Here is an 11,044-nt window from a genome sequence, read left to right as displayed (position 1 = left end):
ACGGCTCAAGGACAAGGTCAAGCGTCTGGACAGAAAAAAAGAATGGATATTTGGACACACTTGAAATGTATGGTGACGGAAAACAAAACCCAGTGTGCTGGAAATAAATCATGTGGTTTTAAAATCAGTGGGAAAAACACGACGGACCTCAGACATCTGAAAGCCCACCATCCTGAAGGTCATGCCATGGTAAGTTCGCTCGTAACTCTCAATGATAGCTAGCTAATATTAACTAGTTATAAGCATATATTTGCTAACGTTAAGTCCATTTCAAAAGGGGCAGTTGAGTGTATAGGATGTCAACTTGGATAGCTACCTAATAAGTATCGATTGAAGCCTTCTGTTAGCCTTGGCAAATGATTGACAACATTTTTAGATAGCTAACCATGAGGTAGCATAGCCAACTTAAACTAGCTATCGATAGCTAGCTGGTAAGCGTAAATGCATTAATCAAGAAAAATACGTTATTGTGTGATTGGTTTACATATCCTTGTCTATTTGGGCAATTGTTATTATCATTGGCACCATTTTCCACTGTCACATCTAGCCGGGTAGCTAAATCGGTTGTTTATCAGTTTATTAGATGAGGATATGTGTTTGATTTAGCTCTAAAGCCAGGAACGCATAGAAGTTGCATTGTGCTATCACGTCATTTAAATCTTCAAAATCTAGACTTGATATTCTGTCATATTTTAATGATAAAAATGTTAATTAAGCATTGTCGTAAAGAGATTATTTACATTTAATTGATTGTAATTCAGCAGTAGGCATTTAGTAGTGTTTTATGATCAGATGCAACAACTCTATCAAGCATTCTTCTGTTCACCAGTGAAGTATAAAGCCGACTCAGGCGAACAACAAAGCAAAGAAGAGGCTATTGCCCCGTGGATCGGGCGCACTGGCCTACCTACCCGTTCGGTTGAGGACGAAGATTTAGTTAAAATGATGCTGACCATTGATAAGAGGTTGACCGTTCCCAAGAAAGCTAAAATAACAAATGTAGTTGATAAACTTTACAATGCCGAAAGGCAGACATTTAAAGACAGACGCACGCAAAGTCACGATTGGGCTGGACATATGCACGAAAGAAGGGCTCACGGCAGCATTCCTTCCTATTATTGCACTCAGCAAAACGGGGCAACAGACATACTGCTGATGCTTGAGCAGATCTCCCACCCACACACTGCAGAGTGCATCATTACATTACATTACATGTCATTACATTACATCATGTCCCACTGCGCAATGTGACGTCACAGTGACGTCTTTTATATGTCATTTTGGACGTCCAATTCTGGTCCACTGAAGGGGTTGTTTTGTAACGCCAGGTGACGTCTTTTTTTGACGTCTACTGCACGTCTAATGGTCACGTCCGTGGGACCTCCATATAAGGGCTATTTATAGTACAAATGTGGTCGTTTTAGACGTCTTTTCAACGTTAATTTTAGACTAATTTTAGACGTTTTATACTACTTCTATAACTTTCAAGAGGGTGGGGGACATGTTTTCTGTACCAGTTAATTTGCCTTTGTTTAGCTCAGCAGCTAGCTTGAACAGGGAATGGATTATACTTTTGTGTGCATCTCCAATTAACACCCAATGCTGTGAAAATCAAATGGGATTTTTTGGACAATTATCTGTAACAGTATGCCACCTTCTGAAATGGGACTAGATCATTTACCAAAAACTCCATTTGATTGTCTCAGCAACAGATAAGAGAAGCATACAAAGGTGTAATAGATTCAAACTAGCTGTCCTCCACCCTCTGGAAACATGAGACTAAAGATACACACACACAAATAAATCATTCCATCTTTATTCAAAAACAAATGGCCCTGAATGGCATAGGAAGGGCACCAGACTTATCAAGCATAACACAGTTGAAGCAGAATTATAAATATATATGTATATATATATATATATATATATATATATATGGATGGCTCATGTAGCTCCCAGTGTTATAAAAAAAAGGGAAACACAATCTTGACTAAATGTCCACGCCTCTGTCGCCACATCACTGGTGAGGTGGAAGCCGATATCATTTAGGACCGTCTTCCTGCATGGAGTGAGGGGGCTGGCTTATCAGGGCGTTGTAAATCCTCCACGTCTTTGCGGCGCGGCTTCAGGTGCTCGGACACGTTCACTTTGATCTTCTCCTCGGTGGCTGTGGGATCGAATTTCATGAGCCCTTCTGCACGAGCAGAAAAAGACAAATGATTATGCAAAGTCAATCTGCAGTCATACACCCAAGTCCCCAGATTTGTAAGCAAAAATATGTTTCCTGTACATCCACTACCAATACTGGATAAATACAAAACCATCAACTAACACTAAGGCCACATGAGGGCTTACCTTGTATTGCTCTATAAAGCTTTGTTCCCTCTAAAGGACGTTTCCCCATTTTCCTCTTGCCCTTAAATTAAATTTGGCCGTGAGGCTGTTGGTGAAGAGCCTAAAGAAAAATACATTTCAATAAATGAATGTGAACACATTACAAATGCAATAAATCCTTTACACTAGTTGATCAGTGTCCCCTAGTCTTCTTTTGGAAATTGATCTTGATCAAAAAAATAGGACAAATCCAACATTTAAGGACCCCAATTTTCTTTATGAATGAAAGCTAAAATAACAAATGTAGTTGATAAACTTTACGATGCCGAAAGGCAAACATTTAAAGACAGACTCGCCACAGCACGCAAAGTTTAACATAGAGGCAGGCAGATTAGCATGGGTGTGTAAACTAATGGGCACAACTGTATTAACGTGACCTATTCTGACATGCTCATGCAGATACCTGTCCAACACTTTGTGGGCACAGTCCTTGGTGTTCCGCCCACCATTTCTGGAAATTTGCAGCACCTGTTGAAATAAGTGCATAATATAGTTGACTGACACTCCACAGAGGAATCTTAACAGTGTGTGAGTGCACTGTTTTATTTTATTTTAGGGTATCCATTACTTTGAGACTTGTAAAACCTACTAGGGTATCAAAGGTCTGTGCGTCAGAGAGGCGTTGCTCCTCAAACTCCTCCATGGTGTCAATCCTCTCAATATGGACAGCTGAAGAGGCAGGCTGTGTTTCCTTCAGGCGATTGCGGATATCCACCTGTAGGTTCAGGACTCTTTTCTGGAACACTGAAATAAATAAACACATTTATTGATTATAACCATGTTCCAATTACAATAAAAAGGTTAGCTTGCTTACAATTGTTTTTGTAATCAGCTTCAGTGTTAAAGAAAGTCCAAAGAAATATCATCTGACATGATGGAAACCAAGCTACGCCTATTTCTGTGGACAGGGAACAGTGAATGAAGAGAGAAGGTGGTACAATTAAAAGGGTTTTGTAGCAACTGAGCGACTGCTCCAGCTGTGTGGACTTACTCTGGTCAAAGACTGGTCACTAGATGGTCCAGCTCATATCAGATGGTCTCCTGCCTTCTTGAAGTGAAGGACTCAATTGTCCAGGTGGCTGATGGGATGGACTGGGACTGTCTCCTGCCCAGTGAGTGGCAGAAGCTGGCTGCTGTCAGAGACCTGCTCCTCCCCTTTGCAGAGCATACTAGGATGCTACAGAGCGACACCATGTCCTTATCCCTGGTGGTGCCCGCCCTCTTGGACCTGAGTGCTCACCTGTCCCGCTTCCCCCAGAGCGCTGGGGAAGATTACATTTCTCAAACAATATGACCACAGGAGGAGGATGACGCTTATGAGGAGGAGGAAGAGGGAAGGGAGGCACCAGAGACATCCCCATCTTCAAAGTACAAGTCGGCCATTAAGACCAAAGTCCTCTGTCAGGCAAGAGCTACAAAAGTCCCAGAAACCCTTTGCTTTTGACCTTCTGGCAACGCCAGCATCCCAAGCATTTGCTGAGCGGGTTTTTAGCATAACAGGAGACCTCACTCGTGGTCGGCGAAATCGAGCAAGGCTCATTTTAGAGAATAAATAACTTGATGGGAAGCCTCATTCTGCTGAGGTGGGGGTTCATGTTGCTGTTAAGACTGACCCATATAATTGTTAAAGCGTGTGTTGTTACACTGTTCTGTTTAACTCATTTCTTGTCCATGCACACATAAACCCCAAAACCCCACAAACAACGAGCCTACACACTCACGCACACACACACACACACACACAAAACTTGTTTTTCTGTACGCACACATAAACACTGTTAAAAGTTTGAGATATTTGTGATGTGTTTTATGTAAATATGTGTTACGTTTTATTTGTCAGAAAATAAATAAACCGACTAGACAAAGACTTTTGTTTCTTTTTGTTGGAAACTGAGATTTTTCTAAACTCTTAACACAGACTCACACCTACAAGACACAATTGGCACACACAATTTTCTTCTCAAAAACACATTTTGTTAAATATATACTAACTCTTAATTTCTTTCTCTGCACACACTAACTTTACCAAAACACTGGAAATCTGACTCAAAATGAAATTATTCTGTCATAACATTTGTTTTCACTTCACAAGGTACATGCAGTCAAACGAAGTACACCAGGTTTCAGAATTCTGGCTATTGTTGACATTATAAACATTGCATAGACGTATGTTTCAGGTAACATGCAATGCACCATTTACACTAAATGTATTGGTTTGGAACTGTATGTGCACATGTGCAGTAATGTTCACACTCAAACGCATTCCAGTAAAAAGCAAATTGGTTATTTTTTCTTAACTGTTTACCAAAGACGGTACAGTAGAAACAGTATAATAGAACAGAAAAGGTTTATTTTAAAAAAATATCCATGAAACACACGAGCATTCTGAAAAAAACAACAGCCAAAAGCCCAGATGACAAGGGGGGAACTAAAAATGGCAAACAATGTATGCATCTAATCCCTGCGATCTTCAGGGTTCGGCCACATGTTTTCGTCAACATCACATCTGACATCATCTAAGGCGATGCACCTGGGATCAACCCGCGTGGCATGTCGGATCCACCCGTGGCCATCGTGAACTGTGATGTCCCTGCAGCCAGCATCCATGGCTTCAAGGAGGGACATCGGGTCCTGTGGCTGATGGTCAGAAGAAGAAGAACTCCTCTTCCTGCACCTGCAACTCTCACTGCACCTCCTTCTACATCTGCACCCCTTACTCTTCCTCTCACTGCACCTCCTACTGCACCTCTCACTGCTCCTCTTCCTGCACCTGCTCCTCTCACTGCACCTCCTACTGCTCCTCTCACTGGACCTGCACCTCTTACTCTTCCTCTCACTGCACCTCCTTCTGCATCTCTCACTGGACCTGCACCTCTTACTCTTCCTCTCACTGCACCTCCTTCTACATCTCTCACTGCTCCTCTTCCTGCACCTCTTACTGCACCTGCACCTCTCCCTGGACCTGGTCTTCTCCCTGGGCCCCTTGCTCTTCCTCTTCCTCGTCCAGACATTACAGTGTTTGTCTTTTTCTGTTTCCAAAAGCATCACTCCTCAAAGTCCTCCTTAAATAAGCCAGACTGGAATCAGCTGTTGTTGATTTACCAACATAAATCAGCTGTCAATTATTCAATAGTTTGTTCATTATCAGCTGAGATATATTGTTTTTGAACTGATATCATTGCAGAAGCAGAGGTTTTTATTCTGTATCTACGGTTTGGAATATTGTTTTTTCTATTGTGGGATGGTGTGTGTTAACATTTGTGAATTCTACTAAAACAATCCATCGTTTTGTTGGGAGGTTTGACTTGTCTGTTACGATACATGTAAGCATTGTGGACATGTGTTCACTGACTGCATATTGTGTGAAAACGACGTGAAATGTGTGAATGGTTTGGCCACAGAACACCGATGCTGTGCTAATTGTCTTTAGAGTTTTGAAAATGTGACTGTTTGGACAAACGCTTGTTAGCGGTTGAAAAAACTGTAAATGTGACTAAAACTAATTACCTAGTCTAGTTTTCATCGATGAAAACTAGACTAAAACTAAGGATTAAAATGACTAAATGAGACTAAAACTAATATGCATTTTCGTCTTAAGCCTAAATCAAAAATAGCTGCTAAAATGAACACTGGATGCACGCAAGGAGGTGTGAAAAGACACGCAAGGGGCTCTTACGTCTGCGTTTTCTTGCGTAGCTCTTAAAACGCAGAAGCATAAACTAGGCTTTAATGCTCCTTTTAATATTACATGTATTTAGAAAGAAATTTTAATACAGTAGATTTTCTAGGTAACTTAGATTTCAGGGACCCAATATAATCCGTGTATCGTTCTTTCGTTTAATTGATAAACCAAAAACGAAAACGATTTGTTTTTTTGTCATTCAATTCAGAATGACATTCTCAGTACTGAGGCAACGAAATGCAGTTTAACATCCAACCAGAAGTGCAAAATAGCAAAAAGTGCAGAGTGAGTGCATATGTAAAGTGTAATAAGTGAATAAATAGATATGTACAGTAAGAAATAGTGGTGCAACATGAACAGTAAGAAATGGATATACAATAACAGTGCAAATGTTCAGGAATCAGGGATCATTTGTTACCAAAATATGCCAAACATACAAGGAATTTGTCTTGGCGGTTGGTGCGTGACAGTTCAGTGGCTGGAGGAGGGTGTGTGGCAGTCAAGCCAGGGTGGAGGGGGGAGTACAGTCACTGAGGGAGATGTGTGTGGGGTGGGGTGGGGGGCAGAGTTCAGTAGAGTGACAGCCGCAGGGATGAAGCTGTTCCTGAACCTGCTGGTCCAGGAGCGGAGCACCCTGTAGCGCCTCCCAGGGGGGAGGAGGGCCAACAGTCTGTGGCTGGGGTGAGAGCTGCGCCCTCCAGACATCTCTTGCTCCGGACGCCTCGATGGTGGCGAGTGAGGAACCAGTGATGCGTTGGGCGGTTTTCACCACCCTCCAGCAGTAGGCGGACCTCTTTGTTCATCCATGGCTTCTGGTTGGGGAAGGTGGTGATTCGTTTAAGTGTGGTGACACGGTCGATGTTGATGAAGTCCAGAACGGAAGAGGCATAGGACCCCCAGAGAGGCATAAGAGGCATAGGAGTCAATGTCCGTGTGGGAGTCCAGTGTGGCCTGAGTGGCAAACACACTCCAGTCCGTGTGTTCGAACCGAAGCTGTAGTGCAGCGTCTGCTCCCTCTGGCCACACTTTAACTGTCCTCACTGTGGGTTTCACACGTTTGATGAGTGGTGTGTATTTAGGGAGAAGACACAGGGAGAGGTGGTCAGACGGTCCTAGGTGGGAGGGGGGCTGCCATGTAGGCATCAGCCATGTTGGTATAGACCTTGTCCAAAGCAGCGTCTCCTCTCGCGGCAGGAGACATGTTGGTGGAATTTGGGGAGTACAGTCTTCGGGTTGGAGTGGTTAAAGTCACCCGCAACTATGAAGGCTGCCTCCGGATGTAAAGTCTGTTGCTTGCTAATGGCAGTATGCAGTTCTTTCATTGCCAGTTTAGCATCCGGGGGGATAAGCTGCAGTCACAACAGTAGATGGAAACTCCCTGGGCAGATAGAACGGCCACAACAGACCTGGGCATCTTACGGCCCGCGGGCCACATCCGGCCCTTTGTGCGTCCCTGTCCGGCCCGCGTGAGGCCAATCATAAATTACAACATAAATAAAAAACATATCCATGTCGAGGGTGCAATACAACTGTGCTGCTTTTATTTTGAAAAGTGTTATTTATGGACGTAAGTCCGTGCGTAACCTGTGAGTGAAGGTGCACGGCGACAAGTGATGACGAATGCAGTGTTTTCAGCAAGACATGGACCGCCAAGTATTTCTTTACAGAAATTAAAGGTAAAGCCGTGTGCTTAATTTGTGGTACACAGGTTGCTGTGTTTAAAGAGTATAATTTGAATCGCCACTACACGACGAAGCACGAGGATAAATACCGGAATCTGATGAAGAACACGCAAGGGAGGCTGATGCGTTGATGGTAAAACTGCAAACCCAACAAGGACTTTTTACCAAACTTCACACCCCCAGAGATGCAGCCGTCAGGACAAGTTTAGTCATTTCTCACAAAATCACCGGCCGACTTTGACTGTTTTTCTCTGGCTTTGGATGAGAGCTGCGATGTACGTGACACCGCCCAGCTGCTCATCTTCTTACGTGGGATAACTGCACTTTCAAATCACGGAGGAGCTGGCAGCCAATTAAAGGGACAACCACAGGTAATGACTTGTTCAGAGGTAAATGCGTGTTTGGACATGTTAGGACTGAAATGGGACAAGCTGGCAGGCGTGACAACAGATGGTTGTCCAAATCTGACGGGGAAAATGTTGGACTTTTGAAGAGGATGCAGGATAAAGTGACAGAAATTAACCTTGTGCAAAAATTGACATTTTTGCATTGTATTATACATCAGGAACTGTTGTGTAAGACAGTGTTAAAATTAACCATGTTGTTGATGCTGTAACTAAAACAGTTAACTTTATCAGAGCGAGAGCGTTAAATCATAGACAATTTGTTGCACTTTGAGGAAAATGAGCGTGAACATTGTGACATAAGCTACCACAGCAACGTCAGGTGGCTCAGCCTGGAAAAGTCCTGAAAAGTGTCTGGAACCTGAGAGACCAGATTCAGAATTTCTGTAAGAAGAAAGGACATGTCATCCCAGAACTTTCAGATGAAGACCTCGGATTCTCTGTGGATGTGACTGCACTCATGAATGGACTGAATGTCAAACTGCAGTGCAAGGGCCTTTTTGTGCATGAGATGTACAGTGCAGTGACGGCTTTCATGAGAAAGTTGCAGCTTCTCTCAAGCCAAGTGAAGGACAACATTCTGACCCACTTGCCAACACTAAAGGAAGCCACAAGATCAGCCGATCACCTCCACAAGTACTCAAGCAAGTTTGAAGCACTCCATGGAGAGTTTGAGGCATGCACATGGTTTCTTCTCCCTTCAACTGCAGTGTGGACAATGCACCAAGCGATGTTCAGATGGAGCTCATTGACCTGCAGCCAGATTTCAATGCCCTTGTTCAAGCCCAGAACAGGCTGGATTATTCGCACTGAAGAGGTAAAACGAGGTGGAAAACATAAGTTATTGTATTGCAGTATTTCTATAAACGTGTTAAGTTGTTTGTTGTTTTTCCTTGTTTGTGGAACAAAGTTAAAGTGACAAGTTAAAAATAAATTGCAGTGATTCAATGATTGTTTTTGTTTTCTTATTTCAATATATATATATTAGGCTAAGAGTTTAAATAAAACCATCAAAAGCAATCTGCTTTTGTACAAAGTTAGGTTAAATTAAATTACATTTTTTATCTTACGGTATATCAAAAATAATATTGAGCAAAATTGAATTGAAATATTGTCGATGTGGCCCTCCAGCAGTGCTCGGGTTGCTCATGCGGCCCCCGGTAAAAATGAATTGCCCAGCCCTGGTCTACACCGAACCATGAGATACTCAAGGTCAGCAGGGCAGTGTCTCTCGATGATAGCAGTGTCCGTACGCCAAGCATTGTTCACATAGATGCATAGTCCACCGCCTCTGGTCTTACCGGAGTCCTCTGTTCTATCCGCCCGGAGGATGTAGCGCCCCTTTAGCTCGATGGCGCTATCGGGAACGCCGCTGTTGAGCCATGTTTCCGTGAAAATCATGACGTTGTAGTCTATGATCTATTTATGAGTGGTGATCCGCAGCCGCAGTTCATCCATTTTGTTCGCCAGAGACCGAACATTGGCGAGGAAAATGCTGCGTAGAGAAAGCCGGTGAGGAGTTAGCTTTAGCCTAGCTCGTAGCCCTCCTCGCTTCCCCCGCCTTTGTTTACGGTCTCTTGTGAGCATTTCCGGTCGGCGTAGCCGGGTTGGTAGCTACCGCTGTCTTGGAGATCTCTGGAATGAGCCGGAGACCGTCGATAAAGTGGTCGAAATCGCCATCTATTGTCTATAATTAGTCAAATTGTCCTCCATGTTTATGACTTGTTGGCCAAGCAGGTGTACCAGGGCCTGTTTTAATCAGTAGTTCTGTCAGGGCGGTATCCGTGCGAGGGGAGAGGGAAGGTAGGACTCAAGACGCAGTGGGGCCGGAACCGGCGGGGTCGGGGCCTGGAGTCGGAACCGGGGTCGGGCCATAAAGTCCTGGGGCCGGGACCGGGGTCGGGTCAGGCGGTCGCTGCGGCCCAGCGTGGAGGCCTTGGGAAGCCTGGTGTTGGACCTCGAGGTCCATCAACCGGTCCCAGTACGATCCCCCGCCTGAAGACCAGGAGATCGGAGGATGGCACAAACGGCACTGGGTCGTTGGAAGTTGGCGTCATTCTGTCAGGACGGTATCCGTGCGAGGGGAGAGGGGAGGTAGGACTCAGACGCAGAGTTCTTTCAGGAAACAAAAAGGGACTTTAATAGTCAAAACTTCCAAAAACTTAAAACTGCAAAAACATGGTCAGAAAACTGTGACAAGGACAAGATCAAAATCAAAAACATGAGCATGGCATGCGCTTCGGACCCCCAACAATTAGTAATGACGCGAAGTGACAACAGACACACGTGGCTTAAATACGCTAGGGAGGTGCAGGTGATTGGAAACAGCTGGAAACAATCATGACATGACAGACAATCACAGGGGACGACAGGACAAGGCAGGAAGTGAAGTGACCCAGGGAGAACAGAGGCAAGAAACTACGAAATAAAACCAGACATGAACCCAAACTGTGACAGCGCTCCCCCCTCAAGGGCCAAATTCCTAACCTGACGAGGAACAGACAAGGGGCGGGAGGGAGGCAAAATAGGGACGAAGGTCAGGCCACCCGGGGGACTCCGGCGGGCGGCCCGGCGGGCGGGGAGCCTGCAGGGGTCGGTCTGTCGCTTGGCCCGGGGGGCGTCCGGAGGTTGGACCGGCGGTCCGTCGCTTGGCCGGGGGGCGCGTGAAGACGCTGGCTGCATGGCACCCGAGACCTCCGGAGTCGGAGGCTCAGCCCCCGCCATAGCCCCCCCCCCAGAGCCGGATCCCAGACGGCCCTCAAATCACCAAGGGGAGGGCGGGAGAGGACCACGGGATGGGGGGGAGGGGGCCGCAATCGAGGAGCGGGGCCTGGAGTCGTGGAGCCGACCGACCGGCTGGGCCTCTCACTCCCTCACCCCCC

At 45.1% G+C, this 11,044-nt stretch overlaps 1 long non-coding RNA gene across 1 annotated transcript; it reads right to left on the bottom strand.

Moving 5' to 3' along the window:
* Nucleotides 1–1,803: 1,803 nt before the first annotated feature.
* Nucleotides 1,804–2,458, bottom strand: LOC144407966 (uncharacterized). Its single transcript, XR_013467699.1, has 2 exons — nucleotides 2,356–2,458; nucleotides 1,804–2,194 (listed from the first exon to the last, which is right to left on the bottom strand). It is a non-coding gene; the product is annotated as an uncharacterized LOC144407966 (long non-coding RNA).
* Nucleotides 2,459–11,044: the final 8,586 nt, after the last annotated feature.

This window comes from Gasterosteus aculeatus, chromosome 5, assembly GCF_964276395.1.
Source record: "Gasterosteus aculeatus chromosome 5, fGasAcu3.hap1.1, whole genome shotgun sequence".
Taxonomy (NCBI): domain Eukaryota; kingdom Metazoa; phylum Chordata; class Actinopteri; order Perciformes; family Gasterosteidae; genus Gasterosteus; species Gasterosteus aculeatus.
The sequence above is the reverse complement of the archived record's forward strand: the minus strand, read 5'-3'. Positions and strand labels throughout refer to the sequence as shown.